This window comes from Bison bison, unplaced genomic scaffold (assembly GCF_000754665.1).
Source record: "Bison bison bison isolate TAMUID 2011002044 unplaced genomic scaffold, Bison_UMD1.0 scf7180017864043, whole genome shotgun sequence".
Classification (NCBI taxonomy): domain Eukaryota; kingdom Metazoa; phylum Chordata; class Mammalia; order Artiodactyla; family Bovidae; genus Bison; species Bison bison.
Window position 1 is genome coordinate 7,144,346 of NW_011494615.1, and position 18,945 is coordinate 7,163,290.

General features: G+C 40.9%; 1 long non-coding RNA gene across 1 annotated transcript; it reads right to left on the reverse strand.

Moving 5' to 3' along the window:
- Nucleotides 1-593: 593 nt before the first annotated feature.
- LOC104985389 lies at nucleotides 594-18,180 on the reverse strand. The gene is made up of 4 exons (XR_824892.1): nucleotides 17,894-18,180; nucleotides 8,444-8,648; nucleotides 2,677-2,757; nucleotides 594-631 (listed from the first exon to the last, which is right to left on the reverse strand). It is a non-coding gene; the product is annotated as an uncharacterized LOC104985389 (long non-coding RNA).
- Between the last annotated feature and the right edge of the window lie 765 nt (nucleotides 18,181-18,945).

Consider the following 18,945-nt stretch of genomic DNA (forward strand, 5'->3'; position numbering starts at 1 on the left):
AAGTTCCAAAAGCAAAACTTCCCTTATTGCACTGGCTAGCATGTCCAGTGATATGCTGAGTAAAAGGGACATAAGCATACTTGTTTTGCTCCTGGTCTTAGGGGAGAAAGCATTCAATAATTTTGCCATTAAACATTATACATAATTAAATATTATATTAGCTGTAGGTTTTATCAAGTTGAACAAGTTCTCTTTTCTTTCTACTTAACTCACAACTAGATCCTCTAAAAAGTTATGTGGTTGGATTTCTAGCTGACCATGCTTGATTGAGTACATAGATTCATCAGCTCCTTCCCAAATCCTCACCAAAATTATCATATATAATTTTTTTAAAAAGATATAGACTCATAAGAATAAAAAACAAAAGCCAAAATATTGACAACCAAAAAACCAGACTTAACAGCACTGAAAAAGCTGAAAGCCTACTTTTCAGTGGTGGGGGAGCAATTTAGAACAAACTTAATGGAAAGGCAAAACCCTCCAAAAAGACCTGAACTCAGCATAAGTAAGGAATAAGTACTGGGACTTCCCTGGTGGTCGAGTGGTTAAGACTTCACCTTCCAATGCAGGGGATGCAGATTCACTCCTTGGTGGGGGAGCTCAGATCCCACATACCTCACAACCAAAAAACCTAAACAGAAAACAGAAACAGTCATGTAAGAAATTCAATAGAGACTTTAAAAATGGTCCACTTAAAAAAATCTTTCAAAAAATAAATAAAAAGAAAACTTTAAAAAAGAAGAACCAAGGGTTTCCCTAGTGGCTCAGTGGTAAATAATCTGCCCGCCAAGGCAGGAGACATGGGTTCAACCCCTGATCCAGAAGATCCCATATGCCATGGAGTAACAAAGCCCTTGCACCACAATTACTGCGCCTGTGCTCTAGAGCCTGTGAGCCACACTACTGAGCCTAGAGCCCCTGGACTGCAACAAGAGAAGCCACCATAATGAGAAGCCCACACACCGCAACTGGAGAACAGCCCCCGATCATCACTGCATCTAGAGAAAAGCTCACGCAGCAAGACCCAGCACAGCCAAAAATAAATAAATATAATTGGAGTAGACAATGGCAACCCACTCCAGTACTCTTGCCTGGGAAATCCCATGGATGGAGGAGCCTGGTGGGCTGCAGTCCATGGGATCGCATATAAAAGAAGGACCAAGTACTTCCAAAGGTAGGATGAGAGTGTGGGAGGATTGGCTGATTATATGAATAAGAAGCAGTTAAAACAACAGGTGAGAAACAGAAAGTCACTTTCCCCACCTGGTGCCACCAGAAGGCTATCCTTCCCCCACAATAGCACAATACTGGAGGCTCAGTACTGAAAACACTGAACCAAAGAGCATATGAGGCAGAGCTGAGGGCAGGGTTAAGTGCCACAGTGAGACGAGGGGAATTAATTATAGTCTAGATACTGAATGGGATCAGCAGCATCCTTTCCCTGCTGTTTTGTGAAAACCAGGCTTATGCATCTATATTAATTCCTCAGGCTATTGTACTGCAAATTAGCTGGTTTAAAACAACATCTCTGGTGGCTCAGACGGTAAAGAATCTGCCTGCAATGTAGGAGACTTGGGTTTGACCCCTGGGTCGGGAAGATCCCCTGGAGAAGGGAATGGCTACCACTCCAGTATTCTTGTCTGGGAAATCCCATAGACAGAGAAGCCTGGTCCAAGGGGTCTCAAAGAGACAGACACGACTGAGTGCCTAACACTTTCACTTTCACCTTATTGTCTAACAGTTAAGGAACTAGAAGTTGGAAATCAAGGTGTTGGCAGGGTCATGCTTTCTCCAAAGCTCCTAGGATTTTTCCTTGTCTCTTCAAGTTTCTGATAACCTGAGGTATTCCTTCTACCTCCATCCCCACATGGTGGTTCTTTCCCCGTGTGTGTGTGTGTGTGTCTCTATCTCCTCTTATAAGGACATGTCATATTGGATTAAGGGCTCACCCTACACCAATATGACCTCATCTTAATGAATTACTACCCTATTTCCAAATAAGGTCACATTCTGAGGTACTGAAGGTGAGGACAGCAACAGATCTTTTTGGGGAACACAATTCAACCCATAACTGCATTCTAGGCAGGAGGCTGAAGGATTACTCTCTGAGAAAACTGACCTAGTCAAGAGGAACAAACCTAAAGATCCTGACATTTGGTGAAGTACAAATCAAACATCCTTGTTCTTGCCTGATCACCCCCTAGTGATCTGATCCATACATACAAAGCTTCTAAAATATTTTTGTTATCCTCCTACTAAATAAACATTTAAGGACACATTCTATCGTGAAAGACAGAGATGAAAAAAAGGAAGTTCAGGTAAATAGAATATGCAGGAAGCATAAAAAAATCTGTAAAAACCTTTAGAGAAATAACAGAAGTTACATCTACGACACAAGAACAGATTTCTTAAAAGTACAGTAAGAGATTTAGAGAAAGTTCTTGGAAATAAAAATATAACAACCAGTATTTTAAAATTCAATACATAGTTTGGCAAATAAAATATAGGAATTATCCTAGAAAGTAGAATCAAAATAAAAGATATTTGAAATAAAAGGAAAAAAGCATATGAAAATCAGTGAGTACAACTAATCCAGAAAGTCTAATGTCTAACACATAGTTCTGGAAAGAAAGACCAGAGCAATAGAGGTGAGAATTTTTCAAAGACATAAGTTACCTTTTATCTTTGATGCTCTCTGCTGTGTTGTTCCATACCCCCAAGTCATTACATCAGTCATTGAGAGATGGTTATTGGAAGCTTACAATTGGCAATGAAAATAAAACAGAGGCAATATTGTAACAAATTCAATAAAGACTTTAAACTTAGTAACCTAAATACAACCACTAAGAATAAGTTATCTGTTCTAGGCACTTACCAACATCTCTTGTCTGACCTAGGCATAAATGTAAGCTTTTAAAAATGAGCAGTAACTGGAAATTTCAGAGCACCAAGGGACTAATAAACTAGTCAGATATTCTGCTACTCCTTTTTCTCCATGGCAGTGTATCTCAACCTTGTCTACACATTAGAATCACTAACAAAGCTTTTAAAATTCCAAACCCCAGCCACACCTCAGACCACATAAATCAGAGTCTCTTCAAGTATGACCCAATCGTTGTATTGTTAAAACTCCTCGGGTAATTTCAATGTACTGCCAAGGTTGGGAACCATTGCTCTATAAAAATCGTAATCTCCAGCATTCAGATAATACCACATTGGTTTCAGTGTTTTTAAAATAATCTCAGCTTTCTACTTGTAAGATGTACAAGCAAAATTTGATCCTCTACCTTTTTTTAGAGATGGTGTTAGGGAAAGGGAGATTTTCCCTCTCCGCAAGTCACCTTCTTCAAAGAAATGGCTGCTCCAACCCCATATAAAACCTCTCTTTAAGACAATAAAAATGAGCAGGGATAATATCTAATTATAATTCTTTTACCCATGTGAGCTATGTTCTATAAACAAATCTCTTTCTGTTCTTTAACTGCTATATTAAACAAAAAGTTATTTTCATGTGCACAGCAAAGTAATTCAGTTATACATGTATCTATTCTTTTTTCAAATTCTTTCCCCATTTAGATTGTTATACAATATTGAGCAAAGTTCCCTGTGCTATACAGTAGCTCCTTGTTTGTCCATTTTGTTTTATTTCTTTTTGAGATTTTTTGATGTGGACCATTTTTTAAGTCTTTATTGAATTTGTTACAATATTGCCTCTGTTTCATGTTTTGGTTTTGGGCTTCAGGGCATGTGAGATCTTAGCTCCTTGACCAGACCAGGGATCAGACCTGCACCCCCTGCATTGACAATGGAGAGTCTTAACCACTGGATTATCAGGGAAGTCCTGGTTATTTATTTTAAATATAGCAGTGTTTATTTTAAGTATTGATTTTGTACATCTCAATCCCAAACTCCCTAACTGCCCCTCCCCCACCCCTGCCCTGGTAACCATAAATTCATTCCTCTCAGTCTGTGAGTTTATTTTGTAAATAAGTTCTTTTGTATCATTTTTTTTAGATTCCCCATATAAGTGATGTCATGTGACATTTGTCTTTATCTGACTTACTTCACTCAGTATGATGATCTCTAGGTCCATTCATGTTGCTGTAATGGCATTATTTTATCTTTTTAATGGCTGAGTAATATTCCATTGTGTATATGTACTATATCTTCTTTATCCATTTCTGTCAATGAAATTTAGGTTGCTTCCATATCTTGGCTATTGTAAACAGTGTTGCAGTGAACACTGGGAGTTAGCACTTAAAAAAAAGAACAGTTTTAATGAGACATAATGTACATACTGTGAAAGTCACCCATTTAAAGTGTACAGTTCAGTGGTTTGGGGTATATTTGCAGAGTTGTCATCACTACCAATTAATCTCAGAGCAATGTAGCTAATGGGTCGTGTTACAAACATAGGGGAAGAGTCCAAGACTAGAAAAACATCATTCAAAGTTGCAGTTTGAGTAACAAAATAGGAGTAAAGCAAGTTATCATCATAAAGCAAGCATATCCTTGCAGCAAAGTTCATGTCAAACCTTAGGCTTGGAGAGCTAGCAGAATGAACTGCTGGCAGCATTTATTTTATTAAATGACACTGTCGGACACAGAAAATAAATTGCCACCGTGTATGCATTCTCACAGATGTTTAGCTCTTGAGTTGGTCAGAACTATGTAAGAGCAGGAGGGAAAAGTGCTCAAAGACTTCGTGTTCTGTTTATTATTGCAAGCCCATGTTCCAAGAGAGCATTCTGTGTTTTAAGTCTGAGGCATCTCACCTTCACCTCTGACCTCCTCTGGGGCAGAGAGGAGTGACCGGCTCCTCTCACGTGCATATCAAAACCAGTCCTCTGCTATACAGTAGGTCCTTGTTGGTTTTCCATTTTAAATATAGCAGTGTGTACCTGTGCATCCCAAACTCCTTAACTATCCCTTCCCCCAGGGAACTCTGCTCAATGTTGTGTGGCAGCCTGGATGGGAGGGGTATTTGTGGGAGAATGGATATATGTATATCTATGACTGAGTGCCTTTGCTATCCCTCTGAAACTATCACAGCATTGTTAATCAGCTATAATCCTGTATAAAATCAAAAGTTTAATTTAAAAAAACCAATCCTGAAAAGTTGTGACAAGAGAGGGACTTTCCTCGTGGTCCAGTGGTTAAGACTCTGCGCTTCCAATGCAAGGGGCGAGGGTTTGATCCCTGGTCAGGGAAATAAGATCCCACATGCCACATGGCATGGCCAAGGGAAACAATTTTTTTAAATCTCTGAGAAGAGAGAGTTTGGTGTCTCCATTTCCAAGTGTTCTCCACGCAGTAGCCCTGGGAAGCAGGACGGTGTGGACTCGTAGATCTTTGGTCCTTGTTGATTTTCACAAGTTGTTGCTTTACCAGTGGGAGAAATTATAGGTGTGTGCAGTGTCCATGATACCTCGGAACTCACAGGTACAGTGTATTCCTTTTATTTAACATCTGTGCTCACCAAGGAACCTTTTTTCTCCTTGTATACGAGGGCTTTCTGATTCTCCAGGAAGTCAAGTGTCTCTAAAAGTTTCTGCAATCTGTTGTTGTTGTTGTTCAGTCGCTAGGTCGTGTCCTACTCTTTGCAACCCCATGGACTGCAGCACGTCAGGCTTTCCTGGAGGCTTCGCCATCTCCTGGAGTTTGTTCAAACCCATGTCCATTGAGTCCGTGATGCCATCCAACTGTCTCATCTTCTGTCATCCCCTTCTCCTCCTGCCTTCAATCTTTTCCAGCATCAGGGTCTTTTCCAATGAGTCAGCTCTTCGCATCAGGTGGCCAAAGGATTGGAGCTTCACCTTCAGCATCAGTCTGTCCAATGAATATTCAAGGTTTATTTCCTTTGGTATTGACTGGTTTGATCTCCTGGCAGTCCAAGGGATTCTCAAGAGTCTTTGTCAGCACCACAGTTCAAAAGTATCAATTCTTCCGTACTCAGCTTTCTTTATGGTTCAAATTTCACATCCATACATGACTATTGGAAAAGCCATAGCTTTGACTATATGGACCTTTGTTGGCAAAGTGATGTCTCTGCTTTTCAATATGCTGTCTAAGTTTGTCATAGCTTTCCTTCCAAGGAGCAAGGGTTTTTTAATTTCGTGGTTGCAATCACCATCTGCAGTGATTTTGGAGTGCGCCCCCCCCCAAAAAAAAAGAAAATCTGTCACTGTTTCCACTTTTTTCCCTCTATTTGCCATGAAGTGATGGGGCTGGATGCCATTATCTTTTTTTTTTTAATATTGAGTTTCAAACCAGCTTTTTCACTCTCCTCTTCCACCCTCATCAAGAGTTCTTTAGTTCCTTTACACTTTCTGCCATTAGAGTGGTATCATCTGTATATCTGAGGTTGTTGACATTTCTCCCGGCAATCTTGATTCCTGCTTGTTATTCATTCAGCCTGGCATTTCGCATGATGTACTCTGCTTGTGAGTTAAATAAGCAGGATGACAATATTGTCACCCTGCAATCTATACTTGAGTGCTAAGGAATACTCAGGAGACATTAATGGTATGCTATTCCCTTCCCCTTTGTTGATTTCCCTGCTTCTTGCCCCATTCTCCAGTTTCCTACCTGATCCATGACCCAGAGCTTCGGAACCAGCTCTGAGCTTCTGAGTGTCCTAGGATAGGCTGCAATAAATTGGGGCATTAGAATTCCTCATCTAGTACTTTGTTCATGGCACAGTGGATAAGAATCCACCTGCCAATGCAGAACACATGGGTTTGATCCCTGGTCCAGGAAGATTACATATGCCATGGAGCAAGTAAGCCTGTGTGCGGCAACTACTGAGCCCACTCCCTTTAGAGCCTTTGTTCATCAACAAGAGAAGCCACTGCAATAAGAAGCCCCCACAACACATCTAGAGAGTAGCCCCCACTTGCCACACCTAGAAAAAGCCCACTTGTAGCAACAAAGACCCAGCACAACCAAAAAGAAAAAGAATTCCTCACCAAGAAGTCTCCATGTTCTCATTTGAGGATGAAGTGAAAGGGATGAAATTGCTCCAAAGACACTGCCAATTTTTAACTTTATCTGAGCTCCTGGACAACAAGGAGAGTTGGGAAAGTCAACCACACCCGTACCTCTTCCTCACCCACCCTTTTGCATTCTGGGAAACAGGCTCACTGGAAAGAACCTTTTTTCTCCATATGACTTAGATAAGGCTGATGAAATACAGTAAGTAAATTAATTAATTAAATAAAATCTATACCCTTCCCAGATGATATAATTTTTTATCTTTTCCGGACGCTCCTTCTAAATGTTATGCCCAACAGATCTTCCAAGTGTCCAACTGGCTCTTGACTACAACTTATGCTATTAATGCTTCCACCGGGTTTTGCTCATTATAATGAAATTAGCATAGAGGGCAGCCCTTAGCATGCACTTATAAGGTTATGCAGTCTGTTCTCAGTCAAGCTCTCTGTTCCCCTTGGGACAATCTCAGCTCTGTCTCACTTTACTTTTTTAACTAAAAAAGTGCAGAAACTGAACTACCTCTTCCTCATTATCAGTGCCTGTGCCCTTGCTGATCAAAATGTGTTTATCTTATTCTACTGATTCAATGCACTCTTTTTTTCCCCCCACTAAGTTATTCACAAAAAAATTTTCACCAAGCATGTATCACCATATGAATATATGCCTTCCTTTCAAATCCTCTGTTAACTACAATTTACATCCTTCATAGCTATCCCACTTGTGATATACTAAATATCCTAAATCCAATGCAGTAAATTCCCCTTTAATGATAATGTTACCTAATATTTACAATAATATTGAGAGCCTGGAAAATGTACTCTCATACCAGGAAAATGTGCTTTCCTATCAGCTGATGACACACCAGCTCTATAGGAAGGAAGAAAGGATATGCAAATAAAGAGGTTAGACTGAATGTCACTCCACACACTGCTTTAATCATGTCTTTGTGGGGAAGAATATGCTCCCTGACCTTGATTTTATACTGAAGGAAATCGCAAAAATAAAAACTGTAATCACAGAGATCGGGATTGGGGAGGAAGGGGACATAGAGCCTCATGCCAGCCAGGCTGCGGACATCCTAGGCGAGGACGGGTGCTCCCAGCTGCTCAGGGTCTATCAGCAAACGGAGAACCTCACACTGGTCTCCTGTTGCTGAAGCAAACTTGATTTTGTTTCGTTTTTAGAGCTTCAGCTAAACAGCGTATATTTTGCAATGGGCCCATTGGGCTTCCCAGGTGGCTCAGTGGCAAAGAATCCGCCTGATAACGCAGGAGACGTGGGTTCGATCCCTGGGTCGGGAAGATCTCCTGGAGAAGGAAATGGCAACCCATTCCAGTATTCTCACCTGGAGAATTCCATGGGCAGAGGAGCCTGGTGGGCTGCAAAGAGTAGGGTCGAGAAGAGTCAGACGTGACTTAATGACTGAGTATGTGCTGTTGGTGCTACTTACCTGCCTAACTACATACACGGTCAGAGGACCCTAACCAGTTGGACCAGTCTTGGCCGAGTTGCTCAGGGCAGTGACGTCCTAGCCTGAGTCAGGCTCACTGGCAAGTAGTCCCAGGGCTTGAGATGCAGGCAGCAGAAAGATAGAAGGCCAACTGCGGTGGATCCAGACATGTGCCGGTGCTGACAGCTGCCTCAGAAAGCAGATCCTGCAATATGGAACAGACCAGAAGGGCTATAAGAAGGACTATCTGATGACTCATAATATGTGTTTGGAGATTTTTTCCCTGTAATCTTTTATATCAAAATAATTTCAAACTTACAGAAAAGTTTCAGTCAAAAAGAAAAAGCAAGAGAGAAAAAAAGGGTACAAAGGACTCCCATACATGCTTCATCTCTGTCCCACTTTTGTTAACCTTAGGCCACTTTTACTTTTTAGCTTCTCTTATCATTATTATTAATTTTTTGGACATGTGGGATCTAGTTCCCTGATCGGGGATTAAATCCACACCACCTGCTTTGAAAGTTCAGAGGCTTAAACACTGGATCACCAGGGAAATCCCATCTCATATTATTATTTTCCCAAACCATTTGAGAGTAATTTGTTTACATAATGCCCCTGTACCTCTAAACACTTCCCACTTCTCATGACGGCAAAGAAGCATATCTTCTCTTAGGTCTCTTTCACTGAAGAAAAAAAAAATCTACTTATATGATTATCTTTTCATGAGCGTTAACTTCACAAACAGTGAAACAAAAGATTATAAGAATCTAAGAGTAAGTGTTCTCTTCAATTTTATATTTTCTGTCTAGCGGTCATGTATTAATACAACATTATGTAGTATTTTAAGCTGTTTTTCGCTTATGTTTAAATCTTTAGGCCAAACACTGCATTAAATTGGCTTTAGGAAAAGTCTGAAATATTAGAGGGAAGTCAGGAAAATGTGTCAAATACATGATTTTTAAACTTTCTAGATTAATTTTAGAGCATTTTTATTGGCTTGTGACTTTTAATTTTGTTATGATTTCTAACTTACAGGGAAGTTTCAAGACGAGTACAAAGATTGTTTGCGTACTCTTCACCCAGTTTGTTTTCATTCTCCTGCATTAGATTTCTCATTATCTCCCTCTGCATAAAAAAAAAGTACACTTTTTCACGTATACATGTACAACATGTGCTATAGTTTAACAAAAAAGGAGAGAAACCTGAATATATCAGGCCTTTCATTTCTAAATATTTCAGTGTATATTTCCAAAGTACAAGGACATCTTAATGATCAAAATCAAGAAGTGAAACACTGATGCAATGCTATTAACTAATCCGTAGTAAAATTCATGCGTAGTCCCAGTATTGACCTTTATAGCTGTGTCCCCCCAGTCCAGGGTCCAGTCCAGGATTATGCATTGCCTTTAACTGTCGTGTCTCTTCAGTCTCCTTTAATTTGGAACAGATCAATGACCCTTCTTAAAAGGCTTGAAAAAACTATTTTATCTAATGTGCTAGCTTCATGAAAGAGATTCAAAATTGTGACCAGCTTTAAGTGTCAATGTGGGTATAATTTGTGCTGGTCATTGTGCTATATTCTTATTGGGGATGGAACTGTATCCAAAGAACTTTCTCCTCCATGTTGGTATTGATCAAAAGTTGTTATAATTTGTAGCTGTTTTTCGCCACTTAATTGGTGTTGATTGGAAATGTTCTGAAAAAAGCTTGGGGTTTTTTTTTTTTTGCCACATAATATAAATATAGTAATAAAAATAATGTAATAGTTGGAAGAAACTTAAATATGACAAAACTGCAAGAGGCAAAGTAGTTGTCTGAGGAGGCTTTACAGATAGCTGAGGAGAGACAAAGCAAAAGGCAAGGGAGAAAGGGAAAGATAAACACAACTGAATGCGGAGTCCCAGAGAAGATCAGGGAGGGATAAGAAAACAATGCAAAGAAATCGGGGAAACAACAGAATGGGAAAGACTAGAGATTGCTTGAAGAAAACTGGAGAGATCAAGGGAACTTTTCATGCAAAGATGGGCTCAGTAAAGGACAGAAATGGTCTGAACCTAACAGAAGCAGAAGAGGTTACGAAGTGATGGCAAGAATACACAGAACTATACCAAAAATGTCTTAATGACCTGGATAACCACAGTGGCATGGTCACTCACCTAGAGCCAGACATCCTGGAGTGTGAAGTCAAGTGGAACTTAGGAAGCATTACTAAAACCAAAACTAGTGGAGGTGATAGAATTCCAGCTGAGCTATTTCAAATCCTAAAAGCTGATGCTGTTAAACTGCTGCACTATAAATGCCAGCAAATTTGGAAATCTCAGCAGTGTCCACAGGACTGGAAAAGGTCAGTTTTTGCTCCAATACCAAAGAAGGGCAATGCCAAAGAATGAGAATGTTCAAACTACCACATGATTGTGCCTAATCCACATGCTAACAAGGTAATGCTCAAAATCCTTCAAGCTAGGCTTCAGCAGAACATAAATGGAGAACTGCCAGATGTACAAGCTGGATTTAGAAGAGGTAGAGGAACCAGAGATCAAATTGCTAACATTCACTGGATCATAGAAAAAGCAAGGGAATTCCAGAAAAACATCTACTTCTGGTTCATTGACTGTGATAAAACCTTTAACTGTTTGGATCACAACAAACTGGAAAATTCTTAAAGAAATGGGAATACCAGACCACCTTTCCTGTCTCCTGAGAGATCTGTATGTAGGTCAAGAAACAACAGATAGAACTGGACATGAAACAAGTCACTGGCTCAAAATTGAGAAAGGAGTACGTCCAGGCTATATATCGTCACCCTGCTTATTTAACTTATATGCAGAGTACATCATGCGAAATGCCAGGCTGGATGAGTCACAAGCTGGAATCAAGATTGCCAGAAGAAATATCAATAACCTCAGATATGCAGATAATACCATTCTAATGGCAGAAGATGAAAGGAACTAAAGAACCTCTTGATGAGGGTTAAAGAGGAGAGTGAAAAAACCAGTTCAAAATTCAACATTCAAAAAACTAAGATCATGGCATCTGGTCCCCTCACTTCATGGCAAATAGAATAGGGGAAAAAGGACAGATTTTATTTTCCTGGGCTCTAAAATTTCCTGCAGACAATGACTGCCTCTATGAAATTACAAAACCCTTGCTCCTTGGAAGGAAAGTTATCACAAACCTAGACAGCATATTGAAAAGCAGAGACATTTTACTTTGTCGACAAAGGTCCATTTAGTCAAAGGACTATGGTTTTTCCAGTAGTCATGTACAAATGTGAGAGTTGGACCATAAGAAGGTTAAGTACCAAAGAATTGATGATTTTGAATTGTGCTGGAGAAGACTCTTGAGAGTCCCTTGGACTGCAAGATCAAACCAGTCAATCCTGAAATTAGTTCTGAATATTCATTGGAAGGACTGATGCTGAAACTGAAACTCTAGTACTTTGGCCACCTGATGCAAAGAACTGACTCATTGGGAAAGACCCTGATGCTGGGAAAGATTGAAGGCAGGAGGAGAAGGGGATGACAGAGGATGAGATGGTTGGATACCATCACTGACTCAGTGGACATGAATTTGAGCAAACTCCAGGAGATAGTGGAGGACAGGGAAGCCTGGCATACTGCAGTCCATGGGGTCACAAAGAGTCAGATATAACTTAGTGACCGAACAATAACAACAAAAATACAACTAGTATGTATGTTTTCAAATACATACTTTAAAAAGATCAGCTGCTGCTGCTGCTAAGTCGCTTCAGTTGTGTCCGACTCTGTGCGACCCCATAGACAGCAGCCCACCAGGTTACCCCGTCCCTGGGATTCTCCAGGCAAGAATACTGGAGTGGGTTGCCATTTCCTTCTCCAATGCATAAAAGTGAAAAGTGAAAGTGAAGTCGCTCAGTTGTGTCCAACTCTTAATGACCTCATGGACTGCAGCCTACCAGGCTCCTCCGTCCATGGGATTTTCCAGGCAAGAGTACTGGAGTGGTGTGCCATTGCAACAAGATGTATATGAGAAAAATTATAAATCTCTGATAAAAGAAATTTAAAAAGAACTAAATAAACGTAGAGATATTTCACGTTCATCAATAGGAAGATTCAAATTGTCAAGATGTTTATTTTTGTTCAGTCACTTAGTCGTGTCCAACTCTTTGTGACCCTATCGACTGCAGCATGCCATATGTTAGATCAGCCCAATTTGATCTGTGGGTTCAACACAGTCTCAATCAAAATCTCAGCAAATTATTTTGTGGATATCAATTAAGTGATTCTGAAGTTTATATAAAGAAGCAAAATGACCAACACAATATTAAAGCAAAAGCACGGAGTCAGAGGACTGCATTGTGAAAGAATAGATGAACAGATCAGTGGAATAGAATTGAGAGTCCAAAGATAGATCCATATAAATAGAGTCAGCTAATCTTTGACAAAAGAACAAAGATAATACAATGGAGAAAATATCATCTTTTTCAACAAACGGTGCCAAGCAGCGAGGTATCCATATGCAAAAAAAGAAAAATTTCCAGACACAGAACTTAGAACTGTGACAAAAATAATAAATCAAAATGGATCATAGAACTCAATGTAAAATGCAAAACTACTGATGTAAAACTCCTAGAAGGTAACATGGGAGAAAATCTGGGTGACCTCAAGCATGGTGATGACTTTTTTAGAAGCAATACCAAAGACACAATCCATGAAGGAAATACTCGATAAATTGGACCTCATTAAAATTAAAAACTCTGCTCTGCTCTGTGGAAGAAACTGCCAAGAGAATGAGAAGACAAGCCACAGACTGGGAGAAAATACTTGGAAAAGACATGTCTGATAGAGGACTCTTATGCAAAATACACAAAGATTTCTTAAGATGCAATAATAAGGAAACAACCTGATTTTAAAATAAGCCAAAGATTGGAAGAGAAAGCTCACCAGATACCTCACAGATGGCAAATAAGCATACAAGAAGATGTTCCACATTGTATGTCATTAAGGAAATGCAGATTAAAATAAGTGTGAGCTAACACTGCACACCTAAAACCCAAAACACGGACAACACTAAAAGCTTGTGAGGATGTGGGGCAACAGGAACTATTGCTATGAACTATAGCAACATTTGAACTATCAACAATGAACTATCATTCATTGATAGTGGGGTTGCAAAATGGTACAATCTCTTTTGAAGACAGCCTGGAGACTTCTTATGAAACTAAATACACTGTTACAAAATGATCCAGCTTGGTATTTACCCAAATGAGTTGAAAACTTATCTCTACCCAAAACCCTACACACAGGTCTTTAAAGCAACTTTATTCATAATTGCCAAAACTTGCAAGCAATCAAGATGTCCTTCTGTAGGTGAATGGATAATAAACTATGGTATATCCAGACAGTGGCTAGTACTCAGCACTAAGAAGAAATGAGCTATCAAGCTATGAAAGGACATGGAAGACCCTTAAATGCATGTTACCAAGGGAAAGAAGGCAATTTGAAAAGGCTGTATGATTCCAACATTCTGGAAAAGCAAGAACAATGGGGACAGAAAAATATCAGTGGTTGCCAAGGGTTGGGGCAAGGGAGAGATGATAGAGCACACAGGTTTTTAGGGCAGTGAATCTTCTGTACTATATTATAATGGTAGATACATGTCATTATGCACGTGTGCTTACTAAGTCATTTCAGTTGTGTCCGACTCTTGGCGACCCCATGTATTGTAGCCCACCAGTCTTCTCTGTCCATGGGATTTTCCAGGCAAGAATACTGGAGTGAGTTGCCATGCCCTCCTCCAGGGAGTCTTCCCAACCCAGGGATTGAACCCACGTCTCTTATGTCTCCTGCATTAGCAGGCAGATTCTTTAGCACTAGGGCCACCTGGGAAGCCCACATGCCACTGTACATTTGTCCAAACTCATAGAATACTCAATACCAAGAGTAAATCCCAGCATAAACTGTGGTGTAAGAGGTGTTGATGTAGATTCATAGATGGTAACAAACGTACGACTCTGGTGGGTGGGGAAGGTTGATAGTAGGGAGGGTTGTGTGTATGTGGAGGCCAGGGATACATGGAAAATCTTTGTACCTTCTACTCAGTTTTGCTGTGAACCAACCAGTCCATTCTGAAGGAGCTCAGCCCTGGGATTTCTTTGGAAGGAATGATGCTAAAGCTGAAACTCCAGTACTTTGGCCACCTCATGCGAAGAGTTGACTCATTGGAAAAGACTCTGATGCTGGGAGGGATTGGGGGCAGGAAGAGAAGGGGACGACAGAGGATGAGATGGCTGGATGGCATCACTGACTCAATGGACATGAGTCTGAGTGAACTCCGGGAGTTGGTGATGGACAGTGAGGCCTGGCGTGCTGTGATTCATGGGGTCACGAAGAGTCGGACACGACTGAGCGACTGAACTGAACTGAACTGAACACTGCTCTAAAACTTGTTTATCTAAAAGGGAAAACAAAGGACTACTCTAGCGGTCCAGTGGTTAGGACCCAGTGCTCTCACTGCCAGACCTCAGGTTCAGTTCCTGGTCGGGGAACTGAGATCCCTCAAGCTGCACCTCAGGCAAAAAAAAAAAAAAAAGCAACAACTATAACTGAGATTCCCTACAGAAACATCTTTCCTGTTGAGGGGAGAAGCACCTTTCCTGTTCTCATTGGTCTTTTTAAGGAGGGATCATCTGAATACATTTCTGTATGTCATTTTTAAAGCCAGTTTTCAAGTGGCTTGCTTAAGTAGCACACCTCAGGGATATATTCACTCTCTTCACTAGCTCTCACACAGCTGACATATTATAACCTTTAACACTGAGGATGCAGTTTCTCAAGATGATCAAACTGAGGAGATCAATCCCTGAGCATTTCAGCCTTTCTCAGCAATGGATGACTTTCAGTGCAGATCATGGACATAAACAGATGGCATAGTGTGGTTATAAACAACATCTCAACAGGATTGTACCTGAACATGAAGAAATCCAAGACAAAAACCAAGAAGTAAGTTAGGAATCCTTTCTTTCTTTCTTTCTTTTTTTTTGGCCACACTGTGTGGTTTGGCTTGTGGGATCTTAGTTCCCCACAGTGTTAGCTGCTCAGTTGTGTCTGACTCTTTGTGACCCCATGGACTGTAGCTCACCAAGCCCCTCAGTCCATGAAATTCTCCATGCAAGAATACTGGAGTGGGTTGCCATGCCCTTCTCAAGGGGATCTTCCCAACCCAGGGATCAAACTCGGGTCTCCCAGGGACTGAACCCTCGTCCCTTGCATTGCAAGCAGATTCTTTACCATCTGATCCACCAGGGAGGGATCAAACCCAGGCCCCAGCAGTGAAAGCGCTGAGTCCTAACCACCAAATCGCCAGGAAATTCCCAGGAATCCATTTTTTTTCTGTCTCTCAAGTTGAAATATTTGCCTTTTTAGTTTTGGGTATATGTTCATTGACTTTGCATAATGCTGGGAATGATATCAGTTAAAAAAAAAAAAAAGCTGCTCTAATTTCAAGATTCCCCTTCAATCACAATGTTTAGCAGCAGCTGACGGTGATACCCGGAGAAGGCCATGGCACCCCACTCCAGTACTCTTGCCTGGAAAATCCCATGGACGGAGGAGCCTGGTGGGCTGCAGTCCATGGGGTCACTAAGAGTCGGACGCGACTGAGTGACTTCATTTTCACTTTTCACTTTCATGCATTGGAGAAGGAAATGGCAACCCACTCCAGTGTTCTTGCCTGGAGAATCCCGGGGACGGGGGAGCCTGGTGGGCTGCCGTCTATGGGGTCGCACAGAGTTGGACACGACTGAAGCGACTTAGCAGCAGCAGCAGCAGCAGCATGTGATACCCAACACACAGTGCCCATCCCAGGGACCTGGAGCAAAGCTTGGGTCATTTCCTTTAGCAGAGGTAACATTAGAAAATAAACCGAAACACAAAAGAAAAGCCTGACTGGACATAAAACTTGATCTGCAGTTCAAGCTGTATAGAAATTACTTTATCTGTCATCTGCTTCATGGATACCCAGCTTTATAACTATTCATTATGAACATTATAAAATTCACCTTATAAGCACGAATGAAGTTGAAAATCTGTTAAGGAAAAAAACATTAGATTGCTTAGAAAAAAGGCAACAAATGCAAATAAGTTATTATCTTTCCAAAGAGTAAGAGAGAATAGCTATAATTCACTTAACAACTTAGTTTAATGAATGGGGTAGATTTAACATGGTAATTGTATTATTAAATTGGCTCCTGAGAATTTTCTAAGCATTTTACATATATATCCTTTGTCATTTAACTCTTATGAAAACCCTGTAAGTTTCGATTATTATCAACATGCTTCTGTAGGTGAGTAAATTGAAGCACAGAGAAGAAAAGTCACATAACTAATAGACCAGGGAAAGGACATTCAAAACTCTCACTGTCCTACCTGAAGACAACTGAAGTCACACATTTCTCTCCCAGATCGTTTCCCTGGCAATGAGGGAATGCTGGGGAATTAAGACCTTAAGAGGGAGACTTCTCTGGTGGTCCAGTGGCTAAGACGCCATACTCCTAATGCAGGGGCTTGGGTTCGATCTCTGGTTAGTGAACTAGATTCCACATGCTACAACTAAAGATCCCTCATGCTGCAATGAAGATCAAAGATCCTGCGTTCCCCAACTAAGATCTGGTGCAGCCAAATTAAGAAAAACAAACAAATAAACAACCCAAAAGCAACCTTCAACCAAAAAGGTTCAGGAATTGGTCAATAAATATCCCATCTTCCTTGCCTCTCTGTGAGACGATTCTAAGTATTCTGCACAAGGATAGAGCCCTGACTGCCCACTGTAGTAACTCATTCATTAACGTCTCCTTTCCTGGCTCTCTCTCCTTCCCAGTCTCACTTTTCAACTCTCCCATCATCCTTGCAGGGATCACTTCCTGAATCAACCACTTCCTCCCCCACTGGTCCCAACCTCTGCATATCTATGCACTCTTAAGAGCTGGTTGTCACCATAGCTCCTCTTGGGAGGGTACACATTCATTTTACTGATTTGGCCGAAACTTGAAATCTGTCATGGTGACTATATATTTATCTTATTCCCCAAGTCTGCAACTTTTCAGGCAGTTATGACACAGAGGGGATTTAAATGAACCCATTTTTGAGATTCCCTGTTTCACTGTGAAGCTTTTCAGAGAGCACCGGATGCAGTCAGCAGCTTTGGCCCAGTCATTGCAAGCTGCTGCTGGGGAACAAAAATATTTAACAGAAGCCTGGACTGGGAACTTCTCGGGTTCTGATTCTGCCTTATTCCGTATTCTCATACAACTTATGTAACTTCTCCCATATTATGATTGGATATTATTTTATAAAAGCACTTTGTAAAGATTGAAGGGCTTTTAGCTTCCTCGGTGCAGTTCAGTTATCAGAAGGATCTAGAGAAGACTGGCTTGGTCATATCCCATGCCTCCAGGAAAAGGAAATCCAGTACCTCGGTCAAGACCGCTGCAATTCCCTGTGGAGTTCTGGTCTCTTGGCCTGGCTGTTGTGAGCTGCCGACACTGAACCCTTGCTCTCCATCGTGCAGTTCCAGATTGTTCTTTCATCTCTCCTCTTTGATCCATCTCTTCGTTTCTATACCAGAAGCAGCTCCTATTTACCCAAGGTTTGGAACTGTCTACAACGACCGCTTAGCGGAACAGAGCCACACAGCATCTTAAAATCAAACATCAGGCACTCTGGTTCCCAGCAGTCTTTTGGCTACATCTGTTGTTTCTGCCTTACTCCTCTCTCCTCTGTGCTTGCCCTCCCAGAAGAAAAAAAAAAAAAACAACATAAAAAACAAATTCTTTCCATTTCCTCTGTAGAGTAATTTGACCTCAAGTCCCTACTTTCCACCCAAAGTGGCTGGGAGCCTTCCTCCAGGACTTTTATGGTTTCCTTTTTTAGATATAAATCTTTGGACTATCTGGTATTTGCTTGTGTTTAAGAATAATTAAAATTCTTTTTATTGTGTTATATAAACAAATACAAGGAGGTACAATATAGTTTAGCAAACAGATCAGGAAAAAAAAAATCAATGAACCAGAAAAAAAAACCCAGGATGAACAGGAACATAATGTTCAAAATGAACCAAAGATGCCCTCTATGACCTGTGTTCCCAGGTGCAATGAACACAGAGATACACTGCTCAGAACCCCTCAGAAACTCCTCGGGTTATACCAGCAAGCTTCTTCAAAGAATTGCCCCTGGGCTATTGGAGCCACCTCCATCTGGAAGGTTCGAGATGCCTGAGAGTGCCCATTCCCCAAGGTGGCTGGCAGGCAGCCCCTGACTAGTGAGGGTGGACGAAGCCCAGCTCCCTAAACCTCAAGACTGCAGGAACTCAAGGTACAGTTTATGCTTCAGAGCTCCCTACATGCTCAGACCATGTCCAAGAATTCATCAAAAATTGCATCCTTTTCTTGTCTGCCTCCCCTTCACTGTCCTGCTTCCCTTACTCCCTTATTAACCTGTGCCAGGAGAACTTCAACTTGAATCTGT